This window comes from Oxyura jamaicensis, chromosome 20, assembly GCF_011077185.1.
Source record: "Oxyura jamaicensis isolate SHBP4307 breed ruddy duck chromosome 20, BPBGC_Ojam_1.0, whole genome shotgun sequence".
In the NCBI taxonomy this organism is placed as follows: Eukaryota; Metazoa; Chordata; class Aves; order Anseriformes; family Anatidae; genus Oxyura; species Oxyura jamaicensis.
In genome coordinates this window covers 9,271,872-9,291,055 of record NC_048912.1, presented here as the reverse complement: position 1 = coordinate 9,291,055, position 19,184 = coordinate 9,271,872, and the positions used below count along the sequence as shown (strand labels likewise).

The window sequence follows — 19,184 nt, the reverse complement described above, 5'->3', positions numbered from 1 at the left end:
GTTACACCAGTTAAGTCCATGGACAGAGCTACATATCAAAAAGGAAAAGAACATTTATGCATACATGAAATACAGATGGGTTTGTTCCCCTCCCACCCTTCAGAAGTCCTTGAAGGTGTTAGAAGTGTTGGGATATTTGCATAATGAAAGCCACAGGAAAACTATTATTTAACTGATTTTAATTCACAGCCTTTAGGGTCTGATTCAATGCTTATTGAAGTCAGTAGGAGTCTTCCCATTTAATTCATGAGTTCAGATCAGACCTTCATCTGCAACTATAATGAAAGGGAGTTAAAAAGGGTAATTCTGGGGCACGTAGTTCTGTTCAAGTTAGGATTCCTAGAATCAGTTCATTCAGCTAATTCCTGCATTCCTGCTGAGGAGGACAGAAGAAGAGAATTGCATCCAAATGACAAGCCAATGAAAATAAAGACAACCAGCGTTAAACTGGGTATTAGCAACCCAGTTGCTCAGATTGGCTCATCAGTAACTCACACAATTATGTTGTTCTCGGAAGAATACAGTGTTGTATAGGTCTACCTCAAATCAAACATTTAAATTTGACAATTTTCTGACTTGAAAGTAGCCTGGGCTGCACTAGAAGCAGCATGGCCAGCAGGCCGAGGGAGGGGATTGTCCCCCTCTGCTTTGCTCTCCTGAGACCCCACCTGCAGCCCCACTTTCAACTCTGGGGCCCCCAGCACAAGAAGGCCCTGGACATACTAAAACAGGTCCAGAGGAGGGCCACAAGGAGGATCAGAAGGCTGGAGCTCCTCTCCTGTGAAGACAGGCTGAGGGAGTTGGGTTTGTTCAGCCTGGAGTAGAGAAGGTCCCAGGGAGACAATTACAGCAGCCTGCCAATGTCTAAAGGGGGCCTACAGGAAAGCTGGGGGGGGACTATTTGTTGGGGGGTGTAGTGATAAGACAAGGGGTAAGGGCTTTAAACTAAAGGAGAGTAGATTTAGATTAGATGTCAGGAAGAAATTCCTCAGTCAGAAAGTGGTGAGGCCCAGGCCCAGGCTGCCCAGAGGAGCTGTGGGTGCCCCATCCCTGGCAGTGCCCAAGACCAGGCTGGATGGGGCTGGGGGCAGCCTGGGCTGCTGAGAGGGGTCCCTGCGATGGCAGAGGGTAGCAATTAGATGAGTTTTAAGGTCCCTTCCAACCCAAACCATTCTATGATTCTATTAACTCTACCTTTGCAGTTTTAGGCACAAAAATACAGATCTCTAGCCATCAGCCTGCATTGGACCACCAGAATAACTACGTAACCTGGCTTCTACTGTTTCCATTCATGTTTAATTGACTTTCTAACTAATCACAAATTCAATCCTTTTAAAATAGTCAGAGAATCCCTGCAAGAAAAAGATACAGTGAATTCCCTAAAGAGAGTTTTTACTTAGATTTCATACTTAAGCAACAACAAAAAACAACCACCACTAAAAAAAAAATAAAAATAAAAATAAAATAAATTCTTTTAATGTTGGCCCAAAAATCTTGTGTTTGGGGAAAGTAAATTTGTGAAAGCTGGTATGACATTTAATTGAGCCAGTAACCCCCTCACTTACTAAAAAACTTTTTAAAAGTTTGAAAATAATTGAAACTCACTATATAAAGCTCAAGTTTTAAAATGTGTCTAGAGTAAATCTCTCCTTAATTTGATTGTGAAGTATCTTCACATGCATAATCCAGCAGAGTATGTTGAGGGAGATGGCAACAAAACTAAATAAACACACATTCTTTCAGATCTGATACCTGCCGTCTCTTCAGACTGTGGATCTGATGAGAACTATTGTAACAGATGGAGTAAAATAAATGGTGACTGGTTGGTTTCTGAATCACCATCATATTCTAAACAAATCCTCTAACAGTTTTTTAGATGTTGCTTAGCAGAAGAAAAAAAATAAAAAGAAAAAAAAAAGAAAAAAAAAAAAAAAAAAAAAAAAAAATTTTAAAAAAAAAAAAAAAAAAAGGATTTTCCTGCGCAACCCCTAAGGGTATGAACAGACAGAGGCATAGGAACAGTTTTCCATCCTGGTTAGATCAGGTGTGTTGTTTTAAGAAACATGTAAATCTCAATAGGCAAAAATCAAGCATACGAGTATCCTGCTAAAACGTGTTTCTATGCCCTATCTCTGAATTTGTGCTTTGTCAAAGGAGTCTCCTCCCATGCCAGGAAATCCTGCCTGTATTACCCAGTGACAGCAATGACTTTCCAGCAAGGCAGAAGGATTTTGGCTGCACACTGTGCACTTTTCTAAGAGAACATCAACATCTCACTATTGCATTCTCTGCAATTCCACTTTCCTCAAACTTTAAAATTATACTGCTTTATCGCAAAATAGAATCCAGATAAAATGGTCACCTGTACTTTGAGCATTTGTAAGAAATTTTTAGCAAGTCAAGTCACAGAGAAGACAAGTCCTATGTGAAATATATAGCCTTTGTATAACCTAAACCCATCTGGCAGGCAGGTATCTACAAAATACACTTACACCAGCTGTAAGAAAATGTAATGGAATGCAATTAAGAATTTATCTTTCTCAGACAATTACAAGTGCAGTCTTCAGAGAAGCCATTGTAACCACATGGATGTGCTTTATCTTAGATTTTCACTTAAACTAATGGTTTCTAAATTACTTGAGTGGAAAATTAAGAATGCAATGCTGCACTTAACAAAGCATTTGCATTTCATTGCATATGCTGTTAAATTTCCATTAAATTCTACATTTATATATAGATTTTTAATTCATAAAATATGGTAATAAAATGAAACAATATGATTGGGCAGATGATAGCTTCTGAAGAAAACAGATATTTCTGGATACCTGCTTTGCTCAGAAGATATTCTATCTTTTCAGAGGCACATATCCTTAGTTTCAGGAAAACACATTTAACAAATGTTATTAGCTACCTGAAAATGAAGCTATGTATAAATTAAATTTTCTTTCTTTTTTCTTTTTTTTTTCTTTCCCCAAAATGATCAAGTCCAAGATCCATACTTCATGATTAAGAAATCCAGGATGGTCAGCAAATATACATAGTAGAGTAGTAGGTTAATTCTGTAGGTGTGTAAAGGTAAAGAGCCAAAAATCTATTCATATAACAAAGTATTCAACAAGTTTTTGTGCAAGAAATAAAAACACAGTGATGAACTTAGGAAGTGAACTGCAGAAAAAGATTTCAATGGCACATTAAGGATTAAGAATTGCCTAAGAAGCAATGGAATCATCTTTGCCAAAGACTTGACACTTAGACAAACATTCCCACCCTTGCTGGGATTTATGTAGGACTGACAATCCTGCCTTCAGAAGAATCAACAAGATCTCTTATTGTCTTTTTAGCCCTGTTGCAGAAGGATTTGTTATTTCACAGCAAGCCAACTTCTGTTGCTAAGCCATGGTAAAGCTGGCAATACTCAATCTCATTAGAAGAGCTATACACAGTCCTCATTAAGAAAAAGCAACAAGTGTAAAACTTCAGCACTTACATTTCCAAATTGCAGAATACACTGCATGTGCATTTGATCTTTTTGCTTACTCTGTGTATAAGGTCAAACTTTTTTTTTTTTTTTAATTGACATTTTTATGACATCCTGAAAAATAATTCACCAGATTTAACCATATTCCACTTTATTCTCAAGTGCTAAATTGACATTTGTAAGGCTTTCCCTCAGGCAGGATTTTGAAGAAAAGAAAGAATTGCTTGGGCCATATTGGTCACTAAGGGTACATAAAGAATTCAATTCTTGAAGGGTCATTGTGGAATCACTGCTGAGGTTGGAGCTATTCAGAGAATTGCTCAATAATGTGAAAAAGGAGTCCACAGTCAGCTCAAGGGCTCAGATCTGCTCTACTTCACATAACAAAGCCAGAGTCCACATTGAAATCAACTGGTGGGATCAGATGGGTGTATTGATATGTTATAGCTAGGCTGTGACAAAGTGGCTGCAATCATTTTGCATTCCTGTTCTACATAATACCTAATATGAATTTCTGATGTGATTAAGTTCAAGGCACTCTTTGCAGTAGGGTGTTTTTGGTCCCATGTCCTTTGGTGAGCAAATTTCCCATTTCATTCTGATCATCACTCACCATGGGTGTGACTAACCCATCAGTGGTGACTCTGCCTCTTCCACTGATGGGGTCCAGGAAATTTTGTTTCATAAATAACCTTAGAAAATAAGGACATTAAAATCATTGGTGTTTACATGAAAAGTAATTGAATATCAATCAAAACACACTGGCAACCTCTTGACAGCTCCAGTTCTGCTATAATTCATTGAATTAATCAAGTCTTGACACTATGATATGTTATTACAAACGCTGAAGAAGGAACAGGAAATTACAAAGTTGAGAAAAAAGACCTCTTTTTCCACTTCATTGTATGTTAAACTTTCCAATGGAGGAGAATAAGGCCGTAGTGGAAAGAACTGCCACAGCTCAAATCCAGTTAATCTATTGTTTCGTCTGGCAGTGGCCAACACCAGCCACTAGTTTTAAAAAAATAATACCTTCCATCAGGCAGTTCTCTTAACTTGACCAAAGCAATGATGTTACAGAGAACTGTCCATATAAGCATATCTGTATTATGTTCACTACTCAGATTCATGCACCCTTGTTCTCTTTTTTTAGGGAAGAAACCAAATTGACTATTTTATATTAATTCTGCTCTGTTTCTCAAATGAAAATTAGCAAGGCAGTAACCTCACCAGCATGTTATCTTGTGGATGACTGCAGTCTCACTGACTACGGGGAAAACTTTGCAAGATCTATTACTGTTTTTTGAAGGAGAGTTAAAAGATGCCATCCCTTTTTGATTATGAGTGACAGCTCTCATGACTCCTTTGATGTACTTTGGCCACTGAATATCTTGTTTCAAAATTTCACTCCCATCCATGCAAGGTAAGAAGCCTGCATTAAGCCTCTCCTTTTTACTAAGACACTGGTACAGCCCACAAAGCATAGATTCACATATTTGCAAGCATCCAGGTTATTTTTATGCTGTAAAGCTAAAATAGCTAGTACTCGCTTTTACTGCCTAAACACTGTCAACTCCGCCCCCCACCCCTAATCCCCCCAGTGATTTCCTAATGTCATACGATGAAGCAAGGGTGGAGCAGGGACAGGAATTATTGTCTGCAGGCTGGTAGCCTCCTGCTCCAGCCACTACATCATGTGGTTGTGAGTAACTGCAGACACAAGGAGGCATTTCGAAGTACAATAACACATTCAATCATGCAAATGTGTGTTTAGTGCACACTAGAACCTGTCCTTGTTATAAATGGGTAACTTAGGAGCACAAATGGGACACTCCATAATCAAGCAAATATTCATTCCTCTCTCCCAACAGATTATAGACACAGCAAACAACACAGAAGTCTGTTTCCTGTGCTGGTAATGGCTAGAACAGAAAACAAAATCCTGGGGAAAAAAAAAAGAAAAAAGAACAAAAAAAAAAATGCTCTAGGGAACATTTCCAAAAAAATACACACAGGTGACTTACCAGCTATTCTTTCCCTACCCTGCCTCCCATTTGCTTTTGTAACATAAGCAAAAGCAGATAAATACATAGCCATATGCTAAAAAAGTGCCGACAGTTCATAAAGCAGGAGGGAAATTGTGCCATGGGATCTTTCTTCTCTAAATGACCTTCATGAGAAATGCTGCATAGGATGAAGAGAAATGCTTACACTTCCTAGCAGCTACAGTTTGATGCTATACTTGCTGTTTTCTGCTACTTCGCAGCTAAAGTGGGGGTAGGGGGGAACAAGCAGGTTTCAATTTCTCCTTAAAGGAAAAGATTTCAGGAGTGTCTTATCTGGAAAAGTGCCACAGATGCTCCTGAGGAGGAGAAAGCAGGATGTTTTAAACCTTACTATATATTTCCCTGCTACAGTAGGGAATATACATATCTTCATCTCAGATTTTGAGAGATGTTATTTTACTCAAATTTCTTTTAAAAAATGAGCATGATGAACAGATCTCAAATTTACCCCGGTGGAAAATGAAGTCTGCTTTCTATCCATACAAGAAATCCATCCACTCTAAAATAAGAGCTGACAATCCCCTCCTGAAGTACTGTGCTATGCTGTTCACTTTCTTTTGTTACACCCATCATTATGATCTAAACGAGATTTTTCCAGTCATCCTCCCATTTTCTCAGCCAGGTGGAAACATTTTGTGCCTGATTTTTAAATATGGTATTTTGTTTTGTTTTTATTAGAAAAGTGAGTTTATACTTTGAAAAGAATGACGAAAAGCTTGCAGCACATCTTCAATTGCCTGGAAGTAATTTGTTCTACAATCCTGAACTGGTTTTCCAAAAACTCTTAAAAACTTGTCCTGATTTACCTTGTGAAATACATATATATATATATATATATATATACATATATACACACACACACTTGCAAGATGTGGACTATTTTCAAATTGTGGACAAAACAAAAAAAGCAATTATTTAGGGCAAATCTTCCCTTGGCCATTTATTGAGCTGGGATTTACATTTCTTGTGGAAGAATTTTATGGCTGGCAAATTGAAACAAATCTAGGTTCATTTTCATATTAAAAGTTACAATGCTGTGTGCTTGGCAAAGCAGTGTTTTGTAATTTGTAGTGTTAGGCCATTCAGAGTCAGAAAAGCAAGGAAGCTCTCTGATCAGCGGGAATATTCTGGACTTTTAACGTGCTTGTCTGCAACCACAAGAAATTGGATTCAGAGACTCAGATAACATAAGAATACAAACTGAAAAAAAGCTAAGTTTAAGTCCTGCATTAGTATCTTAATTTAAAATACATACTAGCAAATCTGTCTATTAGTGAAGGACAAAATGGTGGCCAGCATGTCAATGGTTCTCCCCCTACCCTGTATTTCAACCCAACCTGCTGATTTTCTAGGAGTTCAACTTCATACATTGCAAGATAATTTATATTTGAAATTGTTAATGGGGTTTCATGTCTGAGTTAAACCTAGAAATATTCCATTTATACATCCTTTAGAGATCTCTGTTGCATCAACTTTAGAACAAACCAAAAAGAGAATGGCTGAGGTGCTGTAAGACCTTTAAATGATGAAAGCCAAAGTACAGTGCATGACAGATATATTCAGGAACACATTCTCATCTCCAGTTTATATGCAAACACAGACAGGGCAATGATATTTAATACCAAGGCACAGACTTAAGTAATATCTCTAACAGCAATTCCTAAAAGAAGAAATGGCTTTTTCTTCAACAATAAAACCAGCTCTCTTGGGCAATAGGAAATAAAATGTTTTCATTTGTCTAAAATATGAACTGAAAAAATAAATAGCTGTGCTATACAGAAAATGTCATTCAAATAAAAAACTGCACTTTCCTTTTGATGGGATATTAAATATAACACTGTCACTGTCAGATATTTCTTCTTGGTTTGCATTACCCTACAGACACCACTTAGTTATATACATTTTGTTTTATTATTCCTACCATGCAATATTAATCTATTCTTGGGTAGTAATTAATTACTGTTACATATTTTCACAGCTCCATAGTCTCCTCAGGGGAAAGACTCTGCTACGTATTTAAGAAGTAGATTAATGTGTACTTATGTAGATGGACCCTCTGGAATAATTTACATTTTACTAAGATGATTTCTTAGTCAAACATCTGAGTGGCTTTTTTTTTTTTTTTTAGTGCAAGAATAACAATGTCCACAAAGGTAAGTGCACTGATACGGAGAAATAAAAATGAAGTAATGTGGTGTCCTTTGGGAGCTAAAGGAACAATCCTGTCTTCAGTAATGATGGTATTCAGTGATAAAATAGGAATGAATCAGATCCATTATTTTAATCTACTTTCCAAAAGGTAGAACAAATTGTTAGTTTGCCTGCTTTAAGTAGTGCCACTCCAAAGTATCTTCAGAGTGAAAGAGCTTGAAGATAAGGGGTCTTACTTCACTCTTTCATTGCTGTAATCCTGCCGATATAATTACTTCAGACTTCTGGTCTGATTCAAAGCCAATTGAAATTAGTGCAAGCCTTTCCTCTGGCTTCAGATTAGGCAGCTAAACCACTGTCTCTGTGCTGTATCTGGCTAAGGAGTGTAACTAATACACTTTAAGGGTGTATAATTCCTATTCATGTCAGAGTATAGAATTTCTATGAAGATCAACATCTACTGATTATATGGCTAATCATTGCATTCCCACTTCAGAGGAAAGGAGAATAAATATTTTTTCTAGGAATGAATGAATTCAAATGTGACAGCTGAAGTGATAGAAGTTAATGGAGAAAGCATTTCAACTCTGAGGAATGATAAATAACTATTGAGGTCACAGAGGCAACAAGAATAATAACTAGAGACTTGCTCTGCAGTGTATTTCACCTACAGGGAAGCCAGCTGACTATTTTTCCTCTATCCTTACTTGCACAGCCTGTTTAATAGTGTGGTCACATGAATTCTTCTGATACTGTCTGCAGCCACTGAGCCCAGAAAGGTGTGGTATGGCACCCATTTAATTAGCCTATTAACAGTCAGCAAAGACTTTGCATTCTAATAACTTATGTCATTTACCAAATATTACAGTTTAGACCGTGCTGCTTGCCCTTTGAAGTACAGACCTTGTCTGTTTCACTCCAAGAGATGTAGGCTACAGCACCAAAAGTACAGGAGCATCTTTAATGTGTGCAATGCATGTCAAACAGAGCCAACTGATCTTTACATTCCTGTGCAAGTGCTAAGTTTGCACAGAAGTTCATACACCTTGCATGACTACTAGAATAAAGTACATTAATAGGTGCTGACAAGTGCTATCTGTTAATGGGCATTTGCCAAAGCATTGATATTCTATTTTACTGTACTTTTGTAAATATGTAAACATTCTCAATGTACACATGCAGAAAAATGAAAAATGCCTTAGTAAATAGGCAACTGGTGGAAACTGTTTCTGAGGTCTGAATGACTCATTTTCCCCATTTGCTAAATTTACTGGGAAAATATTTTCCTTTTGAAACATGCATTGAGATACAAGGGTTAAACTTCAGTTTTTCTGGTATATTATTACCAACCATAAAGAATGTTCTGCACAAGTTCTGGCCTCTATTACCCTAGATATTGTTGGTCATAATATTAAGCAAAATGATATTTAATGTATCCCTAAAAAAAAAAAAAAAAAATGTTTTTTTTTTTCCACCCTTCCAGATTAAAATATAACCAGAAGTCTTCAAAAGGGGGAGGTGTTTTTCTTTTTTGCTTTCCTTAGCTGAAAACTCAAATATTACCTAGTTGCCCAATGAAACAAAAGGGTTTCTTACTTTCTTTCAAACATTTCACAGATAGTATTTTACTGAAGATGGCAGTTATTACTCTGGATTCACACATGGAAGCAGCTTGCTGGAAAAAGCTATTTCCATTTTTACCCATACCTTTTATGACAAAAAAAAAACAAAAACAAAACAAAAAAAAAAAAAACACATTTACAGGCTAAATATACTCATGGTCATGTAACAGCTTTTTATTCTCGCATTCACCTTTAGTGGAAACAGCTCTTCTACCTCTGTTATAACCATTTCCCTAGTCTGCAGAACATGGTTGTGGCCTTCTCAGCTTTCCTTTTACCTAGGACCTTTGGTCCTCTCCTGTACAAATGCTGGAGTTTAACAACTCTAAATTTCAATTTTCATTTTCCTAAAACATATGGAAAATATTGTAAAACTCCTTTCCCTTGGAAGAAAAATAAACATCATTGTGGACTGGATAAAATATTTCACTAAGATATCTTCAGTTGAGCAACCTAAACATAGAACCCTCACGTCAAAAATGAAAATGCAGATGACTGGAAATCACATTAGATATGAATCTGCCATGCTTTCTATTTAAGAAAGCCCACATGTCACCAAGTCATGATAATTATTCTCTTTAGAGTTCACGTCATAAAACATTAGGTAGAGTGATCTTTCATCCTCACCCCCCTCCCCCCAGCAATTTGCAGAAGAATAGTAAGCAATCAGAGAGACTGAAACAAGACAACTTTCACTGATTGTCTTGCCGCGCTTCATAAATAAAAAGATAACTTCTCATGCTTTTCAGATACAAGAAGGTAGTTTAGTGGAAAAATCCACTAAAATAATTTAATTTGAAAAGCTAGGTGGATAACTACGATGAGTGCAAGACAACAGTCTTGCAACAAGAATGGCTATAAATTTCAAGGAGGCTTTGAGCACAAGAAGCATCTTTTGTAACTGAAATAACTCATACAGTGAATATGAAGCAGTTATGAAAGCTCATAGTACCCTCATCAAGTGGGATCTATCTGTGTAAAACACACACAGAAGTTTGAGGAACAACTCAGGCTTTCACAGAAGCCATCCAGCAGTGCCATTAGTCCAGATCTCTCCCAGGTTAGAATTGTATTTCATCCACTCTTCAAGAGTTTTCATGCTGCTTGATATCTCAGGTTTAACATGTTTCACAAGCCAGGAACATCACTTTCTTTCAATCCTGCAGCTACAAATTCTAGATTATACAGAAATTTACTGCTGGTAATTTGTTATTCTGTGAGTTTTCTATCCGCTTCTTACTCTGCTGGATATCATGCAATACTAGAAGTATACTGGTATCTCCAGCAATGCTGGAAGAATATTTTGCTGTTTCTGTTGTTAGCCCAAAAAAGAAATCTCATATATTTCCCAGTAGTATCCAGTTTTGGAACTTGGGCTACTATGACAGATTAACATCTAGTGAATTAATGTGTCCCAAAAGTAAGCTCTAATATTGTGAAATACTCTGGATATATATATATATTCTTTTAAAGAAGAGCAATATTGTATTTTTTATTATTTTTATTTCTTGAGCATGTACAAAATACATTATTTTACTTCCACTTATTAAGTACTTTAAGACTTAATTGAAATAAAGTCACTGTACTTTGAAGGTTTATTTAAGGCTTCTAGACTCGGGAAGTGTTGCAAAATTTGTTCAGCTGTTCTAATTCAGGTACTTAAATGGGATATACAGAAAAATTTTGTCTCTATAGAAACAAGCAGTTTCCTTGAACATGTTGCTGGTCACTTAGCTTCAACCTTGACCCTTCTGATGAAGGTATGCATGAAAACTATTTTCTTCATTACTTTTGCATCCCATAGGCATGTAATAACAATGCCTATCCACTGCAAAGTGGAAGGATTTTTACCCTCAAGTTTTTAAATGAAAGTCAGTTATTAATTCAAAACAGGGCACCTTGAGTGCACCTTTAATTCTCTGCTGTCTTTGTAACAGCAAGGCATGGTGGCACAGTGCAACACAAAATGATAACCTAGATGTTAACAAATTGACGTTAAAGAATGATGATCATTTTCAAAGTCCAAGGAACCCTTGACATGCTATCGGACATGATAGAAGACAGGATATTTTATTCATTTAAGAGCTTCATTATCAATCCCTCTTCAAGGCACGAACTCGTGCACCTCAAGGGTGTAACAACTGACCACTGTGATAATTAGCATAAGCAGTTAAAACTGAAAGGGTATAGGCACGTAAGAGTGCACATGTATGTGCTTCTGATTAAGTATGAAAAGGTGGCGGTGTTCAGAAACCCGTTATACTGGTTTTCAATTAGATGCACCACTCTGTTTTTGGTCTGTCAACCTCTTCTTTAGAAAACTGAAGAAAAATGATTAAAAGGAAACATTATGCCTGTGTATCAAAACCTGTACAATAGGCCACCTCATTAAACAACTTTCAGCCTCAGAGAGGCCAGGATAGCCACAGGCGCAGCAAGTACAACACTTCAGTTTCATTAGAAAAGTGCAAAGCAATACATCTCGGTCATCTCTTTGACTACCATCTTCTTGATAAATTGTAATTCTTGAATTATAAAGATGCACACTTGCAACCACTCAAGATTTCTGGTTATCACCAAGTTGGTAGCTCAGCTATCTATAACTTCATGCCAAAAGAGCAGTATGAACTCTGTACTGTTATAGGCAGCCTAGCCCTAATATATATATATTTTATTACCTTAGCCTTGTTTTATAGGGATATTGTAGATAAGAAATTTTGCGTACAATCAGTCCTAACATTCAAAAATAATATAAGCAAATTTGTTCCATAATTGATGAAAAAACATGAGCTTCTGATATAGGAAATGAAGGCAGCTACTCCCAGCCTTTTTAACATGGCTGATCTGATTTTTTGGGGCCAAGTCACCACTGAACTGCCCATATATTATTTGATTTCTGATACAGGAGCTGTTATGGATGGAAGTGAACGTTGTACTTTAGCAACTACTAACCCAAGTGGTTTTGGTGTTATTTTTTCCCCTTTTTGAAGAACAGATTTGTTAACCAATCAGCTATTGATGTGATCTTTAAAAACAAAGGTTTCTCAAACAAAACAGGGAAGGTAAGAACAATGAATATGACAATTCCCTAAAGGCAAACACTAGTTTCTTCCAAAACCAAAAGCTGCAGGAGCTAGAGCTAAACTGCAACAAGAAAATAAATGACAAAAGTCATACCCAAATATTCTCAGTAGGCTATTTGTTCAGATGAGTGGTTGCTATAGCACCAACTCACCTTATATAAAGTCACTCCTAAAAAGCCAAAATAGCTTATTTGCTAAGGTTTTATTGTTGTTGTTGTTGTTGTTGTTGTTTAAGTAGATAAATATCAGTAACATGACTGGAGACAGACCATTTCCAATCACACAACAATATCCAGCAACCTCTGAGAACTTTGCTTCTGGGTACAAACCAACCCTAGCATCAGGCTGCGGTTCACTTTCCAGAATTCACTCACGTCTTATTCTTTGACTACAACAGTAAATAAATAAAAATAAAAATAAAATCTGATCCATCAGAAGCGATTTCCTGCTGTGGTAGCAACACAGTTAACACTGATGGTACAATTATGGCAAGAAACAGTATGAGATCAGTTGAGAAGTAGCACTCTCAGCTGAGTTCCTCTGGGAGAACTACTCCCTTCCAGATACAGTTCTCCATTTGCAATGAATAATCATACTGCACTCTTTAAGCTTGGACTGAGTTTAATGTTCTCAGGGAAGAAGGCAACTTGTAATAAGCAAGTGGTGCTATGTGGGAGAGAAATGTTTACAGATCTTCAAATTAAATTTGGTTAGAGAGACACAAAAATAAATGTATTAAATGTCAGTAGGCACCACAATACTTCACTCTCATGTCTTCTACTAAGTCTCCATTCCTAGTGTTGTGCTGTCTCCTATTCTTTCCAAGAACAAGTGATTTTTCAGAGTAGGATCAAAGTGAGAGGGTATTGAGGTAGTATGCTGAATTTTGATGTCTCAGGCAGAAAAAATGGCTTTGAGTAAGCCATTGAGGTACACTGGCCAAAGTAAAAACTGCCTTGCTACTACGCTGTTACATCAGAGATCCAGCTGCCCCTTGGCTGTTTTCCAGCACTGGCAGAAGATAAGATATAAAGCTCCTTCTCCGATTAGTTCTCTTTCATGTATGAGGAATTAGCTTGGTATGTTAACATTTAATTAAGTTATAAACCAAAAGCTTAATGAAATGACTACACAGCATCACTATCTTTACGGACCTAATTGAATCACAAAGTGAATGATTTTCTTTTGCAGCAAGAATACCTAAAAGGGCAAGTATTTTCAACTTCATGGTGAAACGTAATCACCTGCCCTCTCTATACCACCCACCCATGGTTAGAGGGGAACAGAGGCTGGACTTAAAAGTTAGTGATGGCTTCACCTTGGAGCTGGTTGAGAAGCACTGCATTATATCAGGCTTCAACTCTCATGGACACAGCTGCCCAAATTTCCTTTATCTGTTCCATTTGTGAAATTATGGAGCATTATTTCCAAATGGTTGGGCCACAGCACACAACAGCTAATGCAGATGAGTACAGGGATAGCAACTGATATTACTGAAAATTAGGTGATTCCAGACTCCTTTGTTGTACTGTGCAACTTCTGATTTCTCTAAAACCAGGTGAAGTCCACAAGAATTCATCGACACTTTGTCTTAATAATGTCCCAGTAAACATCTGGGGACTTCCCAGATGTTTACACTATTTGCTTGCTCCACTGAGCCTTGAATCAGTACCTTACAGAGGTACCTTAACTGATGTTAACTCCTGCACCTTGTGTAGCATTTAGAGAGCAGATGTGTTCAAAGTAAACTAGTAGAACAACTATTGCCATGAAATGGTAAGAGACCTCAAAAGATTCAATTTCTAGATGTTACAGCTTTTTAACATTCGTGGGGCAAGAATAGTAATAAATGAAACTAAATCCTTCATTTTCCCATCATTTCTTTTCTTGCCAGTTCCTACCTACATTTTTTTTATATTTTTTTTTTAATTATTTTTTTTAAGCCAATCTCCATCATTTTTAACAGCTCTGGCTAGCCCTCTGTTAATAATTTACATTGCTTTATCTTAATATCAGGTTCATTCTTTTAGTCCAAATTGAACATTACTGTGACACCTCCTTCCAGCCATGTTCAACCAGATAGCAAATCCTGACACTAACCTATTTGGTAAGAGGATCTTTAAAAGACAAGCAGTAAAATTGGATACCACAGGGAACACTTAAGAGATCCCAGTGAACAGACTTAAGATTCCATAGAAGTATTTTCTCCTTCCCTTTCAAATTTCTAGGCAGGAACAGACAAATCAGCCAGCAAACCTTCGTGCAGGTACTGTTTGCAGAAGGTTTCATTTGCATATCATAACAGTTTTGTCAAATATAAACATACAGAATTTTCAAAAGGCTGTCTTTAGGCATTTATGCCAAGAGAACGAATTGTGGAAAATTTAACACAAATATCTGCATGTAACAACTGATATCCATACAATACCTGAACTAAATTGCACTCTCACTTAAGCATGGTCAGGTCAAGCTGGTGCTACCCTGCTGAGGGTGAGAACACAGCTTGGTCTATGCTCATTAGTCCAACTTTCATAATGTCAGAGACAAACTGGCTTTATTTAAATGAGAAACATATGTCCACTCCACAGGCTCCATTTCTACTTAAAAGAATTCTTCATGAATGAGGCAGCTCCTTTCTTTTTACCCACTTTTTCCTGTTAACTGCTGTGATTATCAAATTTGGCAGACAAATTGCATAATGCATGATACGGGAGTTGTCACGGTAAATATTGCAACTCCTAATAAACACTTAACTATATCCTTTCTAGTGTCTTACAGCACAAAGGGAATATAAAAGTATGACTTAAGTCTCTTCTTGACAAATTTCATGATAAGAATCTCATCTACTATTTTCTAAGCAGGGCTAAGCTGATATACTTCCCAAAATGAACTGGCTACACTAAGGATGTAGGCTTAATAAGTTTTGTTGGTGTTTTTTTTTTTTTTTTTTTTTTTTTTTTTTTTTTTTTAAATTGTGAAAAAAAAAAATTTTCAAAAGCTGGATGACAGCTTTTCCAGACCAATGTCCTTATGCAAAAACGTTTTTCTGCATGTAATGACATTCACCATCAAACCCTAAATGCATATACAAGTGGAATGTTATTTGTCCCCTCCACTGATGGAGATTCAGTAAGTCACTTCAACATCAGTGGAGTTGAATTTTCCATCCTGTAACACCAGTTCATTCAAATGTAATTATTTTTTCCAATACAACTTCCACATACATATTCTATATCTCATAGCTTTTTTTTCCTCCAAGATTCTGACTGATTTTCTTTACTACTATTCAATTTCCCTAAATAATAAGAATTTAAACATGTTCTGAGCAACTTTGTTTGTGTTGCTAGTATTCCCGTGCCTAAAAGATTTGTTGTCAAGATTCATGGTGATGCTCACTGTGTACGTACCTTATATCGATAACACTAGTAACTGTGAAAATCCATTGTGCTTCCTCTTTCATGCACGATTAAGTGCATACTACTTCTCATGCCTCTTTGGTGTTATATGAACACAAAGCACTTCTGAAAGAGAAATACATTTTATTTTTATATGAAAGACCTATACTCCTGACGATGATCTCTAGTCAGTTAATCAAACCATCATAATTTCTTTTTCTCTGACAGAATTAGCAAAACAGAAGTACAGGTGTAGTCTAAGTTGTAGGTGGGAAGATAGTAAGTGGAAGACATCTTACATGAAATGCAAAGAGTCTGTGCTTGATTATATGCATATATGCGGAAAGTTTGCACCTCAGTCACTAAAAAAAGTATGTTGTATCTCTTCTCTAAGTCAATTATAGCCAGGTTTCATAAGGGCCCTCTTTTGCTGTCTTTACGTTAGAAACCTCTGGTCCTGATGGTTGGACATTCCTTTATTAAGACTAGCTTATGATTCAGCCAAACATCCTTCAAGTTGCACATCCACAACTATAAAACTTGTCCACACTACAGACTACACACATGCCTGTCCAGCGCTGTTTACCTCCAGTCCCTGCACTCAGTTATACACCATTCCCACTCTCATTATTCCATCTTTCCATAACCATTTCTTAGAGGCATGTAGTATTAATCACAACACCTAGTACTACTGCCAATATTGTATACCACAAAGGATCCTAAAGAGAAAATCATCTCTCAGAAATGCACGTTAGCCAATCTGCCAATACGTGTTACTCTACACTTCCTCAGTGTTCATGTTACAGGAAGTTATTTTGCTGCTTCAGTGCAAGTCTCAGGTTGTGTAGGCCCCAGTTTTGCCATGTTGTGTGAGGAGCAGTTGTATGTTCTTCAAGCACAGCATGAAGATACAAAACTCCTTATGATCTGAAGAAAAAAAAAAAAAAAAAAACACTGAAATAGCCTTGACTACTGAAGTGTGTTAAGAAAACTTAAAACCAGAGTTTTGAGGTAATCTGCAGTTTGAGACATCTGGCAGCTCAAACTCTCATTCATATAGAAGAAAAAAAATAAAGAGAATTAAACTTTTTCCTACAGTTTGAGTCAGTAAATGCAATCCAGACTGCTCCTAGTCTATGTGAAAATGTGTACAAGAAATGTTATGAAAACCTTTAGCCACAGCAAACCTAAGCTCTGAGGCAACACAGATCCTGACCCAGGCTTCATACCTGGTATAGGTATGATACTCAGATACTTTCAATCCAGCTTTATTGAGATTAGCTGATCAAAGCAGAGGGGGAAAAACATAAATTCAGGTCAAAACACGCAGACATACACCCTTACAATGGGCCCAAATACTCAGCTGGCTAGGCCATGGGTCATGCAGGCCAGGCCATAGGCCTGCATTCCACCACCTAGCATGAAAAAGCTAAGGCTTTTCAGGCAAATCTGAGAACTATCGTCACACTCCCCAACCTAATTGGGACCTTTAAGCATAGAAAGTTGAAAATTAGAGCCTTCGCTCTTAAGAAATAAAGCAAAAAACATTTCAGGATTACTTCATTGGAAGGCTGTGAAATGGCTGGTTTTGTTGTTAATTTGGGACTGTGTGTGGCCTCCACCTGATCACTTTAAAATTATTGATCGAAGCCTCTAATCCTGGAAAAATCTTTTGTTGTATGACTTCCACATTTTTAACTGCAGTTTGAAAGATACTGAAAGATAGTTATGAATTCCCATTGAGACCCATTATGTTGGCAATCAGATGCCTCAAAAGGGCAAAAATATATTCCAGGCAACATTTGCTATTCTGCTTTGAAAGAGTTCATGTTATGTTGTTCTGTATTATTCAATGTATAACAATGAAGCATTTTGAATACTTTGAAAATATTCTTTTACCATACGTACTTAAAAAATTGAAGTAACAAAATATTTCTGGAAGATTGTTAGAACTTAATTTTTTCAATATCTTCTAATTAGAAGGAAGCAACAATGTTTACCAAAAAGCTTCCTGAGTCAAAGTATATAACATATAGATTTATTTAAGTAAAATGCACTTATCTGAAGCTAGTAACATCTTTGTATTGTAGTTATCTGCAATGACCCCTGAAAACCCAGTAGTAGGAAGACACTTCTAGTAACAGGGAGTACTGAAGTAGCTATCCAGAGCATCTTCTCCACATCACTACTCACTTATTACCAAAAAGCATTCCTATAAACATTATCCCTTGGAAGATTGAAGCATAAGAGGTTTCAGGGACATCTCTTGATCTGGGAAGGTATCACCCTTACTGAAATTTTGGTCTATGCATCAAAACATGGTCTGTTTTGTCAGTCCTGAAGTAGTTAAAAATGCACACAAGTGATTTCATGGAGAGAAATTTGGCAGTTAGGAAGTTTAAGAATAGTGCAGTTACATGTCACGGTAGGAAGGTTCTGGGACCAAAAAATTCTCCTCCACACTGGTGTTGGAAGTACTTATGTCAAGTTAGTATTACTCATTTAAAAATAACAGGTGCCATGATCAACAGAACTGAATGTAAGGTGGGTCCAAATAGGATGCAATAAGTTACATGATTTGCCTTTACATTTCTTTTTCCACTGGAAAGCTGGAAGAAACTTCTTTAGAGAACCACGGAGTAGTGTATGTTGGAAGGGACCTCCGGAGTTCATGGCATCCGACCACTCTGCTCAAAGCAGGACCACCTAGAGCTGGTTGCCCAGGACCAAGTCCAGATGTTTGTGTGTTTTTGTTGTTGTTTGATTAAATTTCACCAAGGTATTGATTCTTCCTCCTTCAAGCAATCATCATTCCATGTGTCCAGTTTTTCCTTTACGGGCCAGAATTTGGGGTAATGGCTTAACACACAGCCAGTGCAATAAATTGTGCAGACTTGCTGGTGACTGTAGGGCTTTCAGATCTTCTCTTCACAGTAAGATTGAAGATCATCCACTCTGAAAAGGAGAGTAGTCTAGTTTATACCTCCATAAAACAGTCCTGGGTTTCAGTCTTGTATAAGCCTGGGTGGAGTTGGTAGAGGAGTTTGGCTCAAATGCAGGCAAGAGTACTTTAAACCTACAGCAAAGATAAATCCTAAGGACAAACCTAAATAGCTAAGAGGACATTTGCTTCACTAGTATTTCTATATGCCAGCTGCAAATAAATTTCTATTAGATTAGAAATATTTCTAACCTTATATTTTTAATTAGGTTAGAAAATCAGGAGCAAACCAAGATGACTTCAGAAAAGCTATAATTTATACCTATCAAGATCTTTGCTTTTATTCAGGGTTGGTTTGTTGTTGGGTTCTTTAGGGTTGTGGAAGAGCTGATGAAAGATGAATGACATGAAAGGTGACCTGCATCTGGGAAAATAAAATATCAGCTGG

At 37.0% G+C, this 19,184-nt stretch overlaps 1 long non-coding RNA gene across 1 annotated transcript in view; it reads right to left on the bottom strand.

Annotated features, from left to right (window-relative positions):
- Window positions 1–15,644: 15,644 nt before the first annotated feature.
- LOC118176833 overlaps window positions 15,645–19,184 on the bottom strand; it is a 6,949-nt gene continuing 3,409 nt past the window's right edge. Inside the window, exon 2 of the long non-coding RNA XR_004755538.1 lies at window positions 15,645–16,722. This is a non-coding gene — a long non-coding RNA (uncharacterized LOC118176833). The remainder of the gene's footprint in view (window positions 16,723–19,184) is intronic.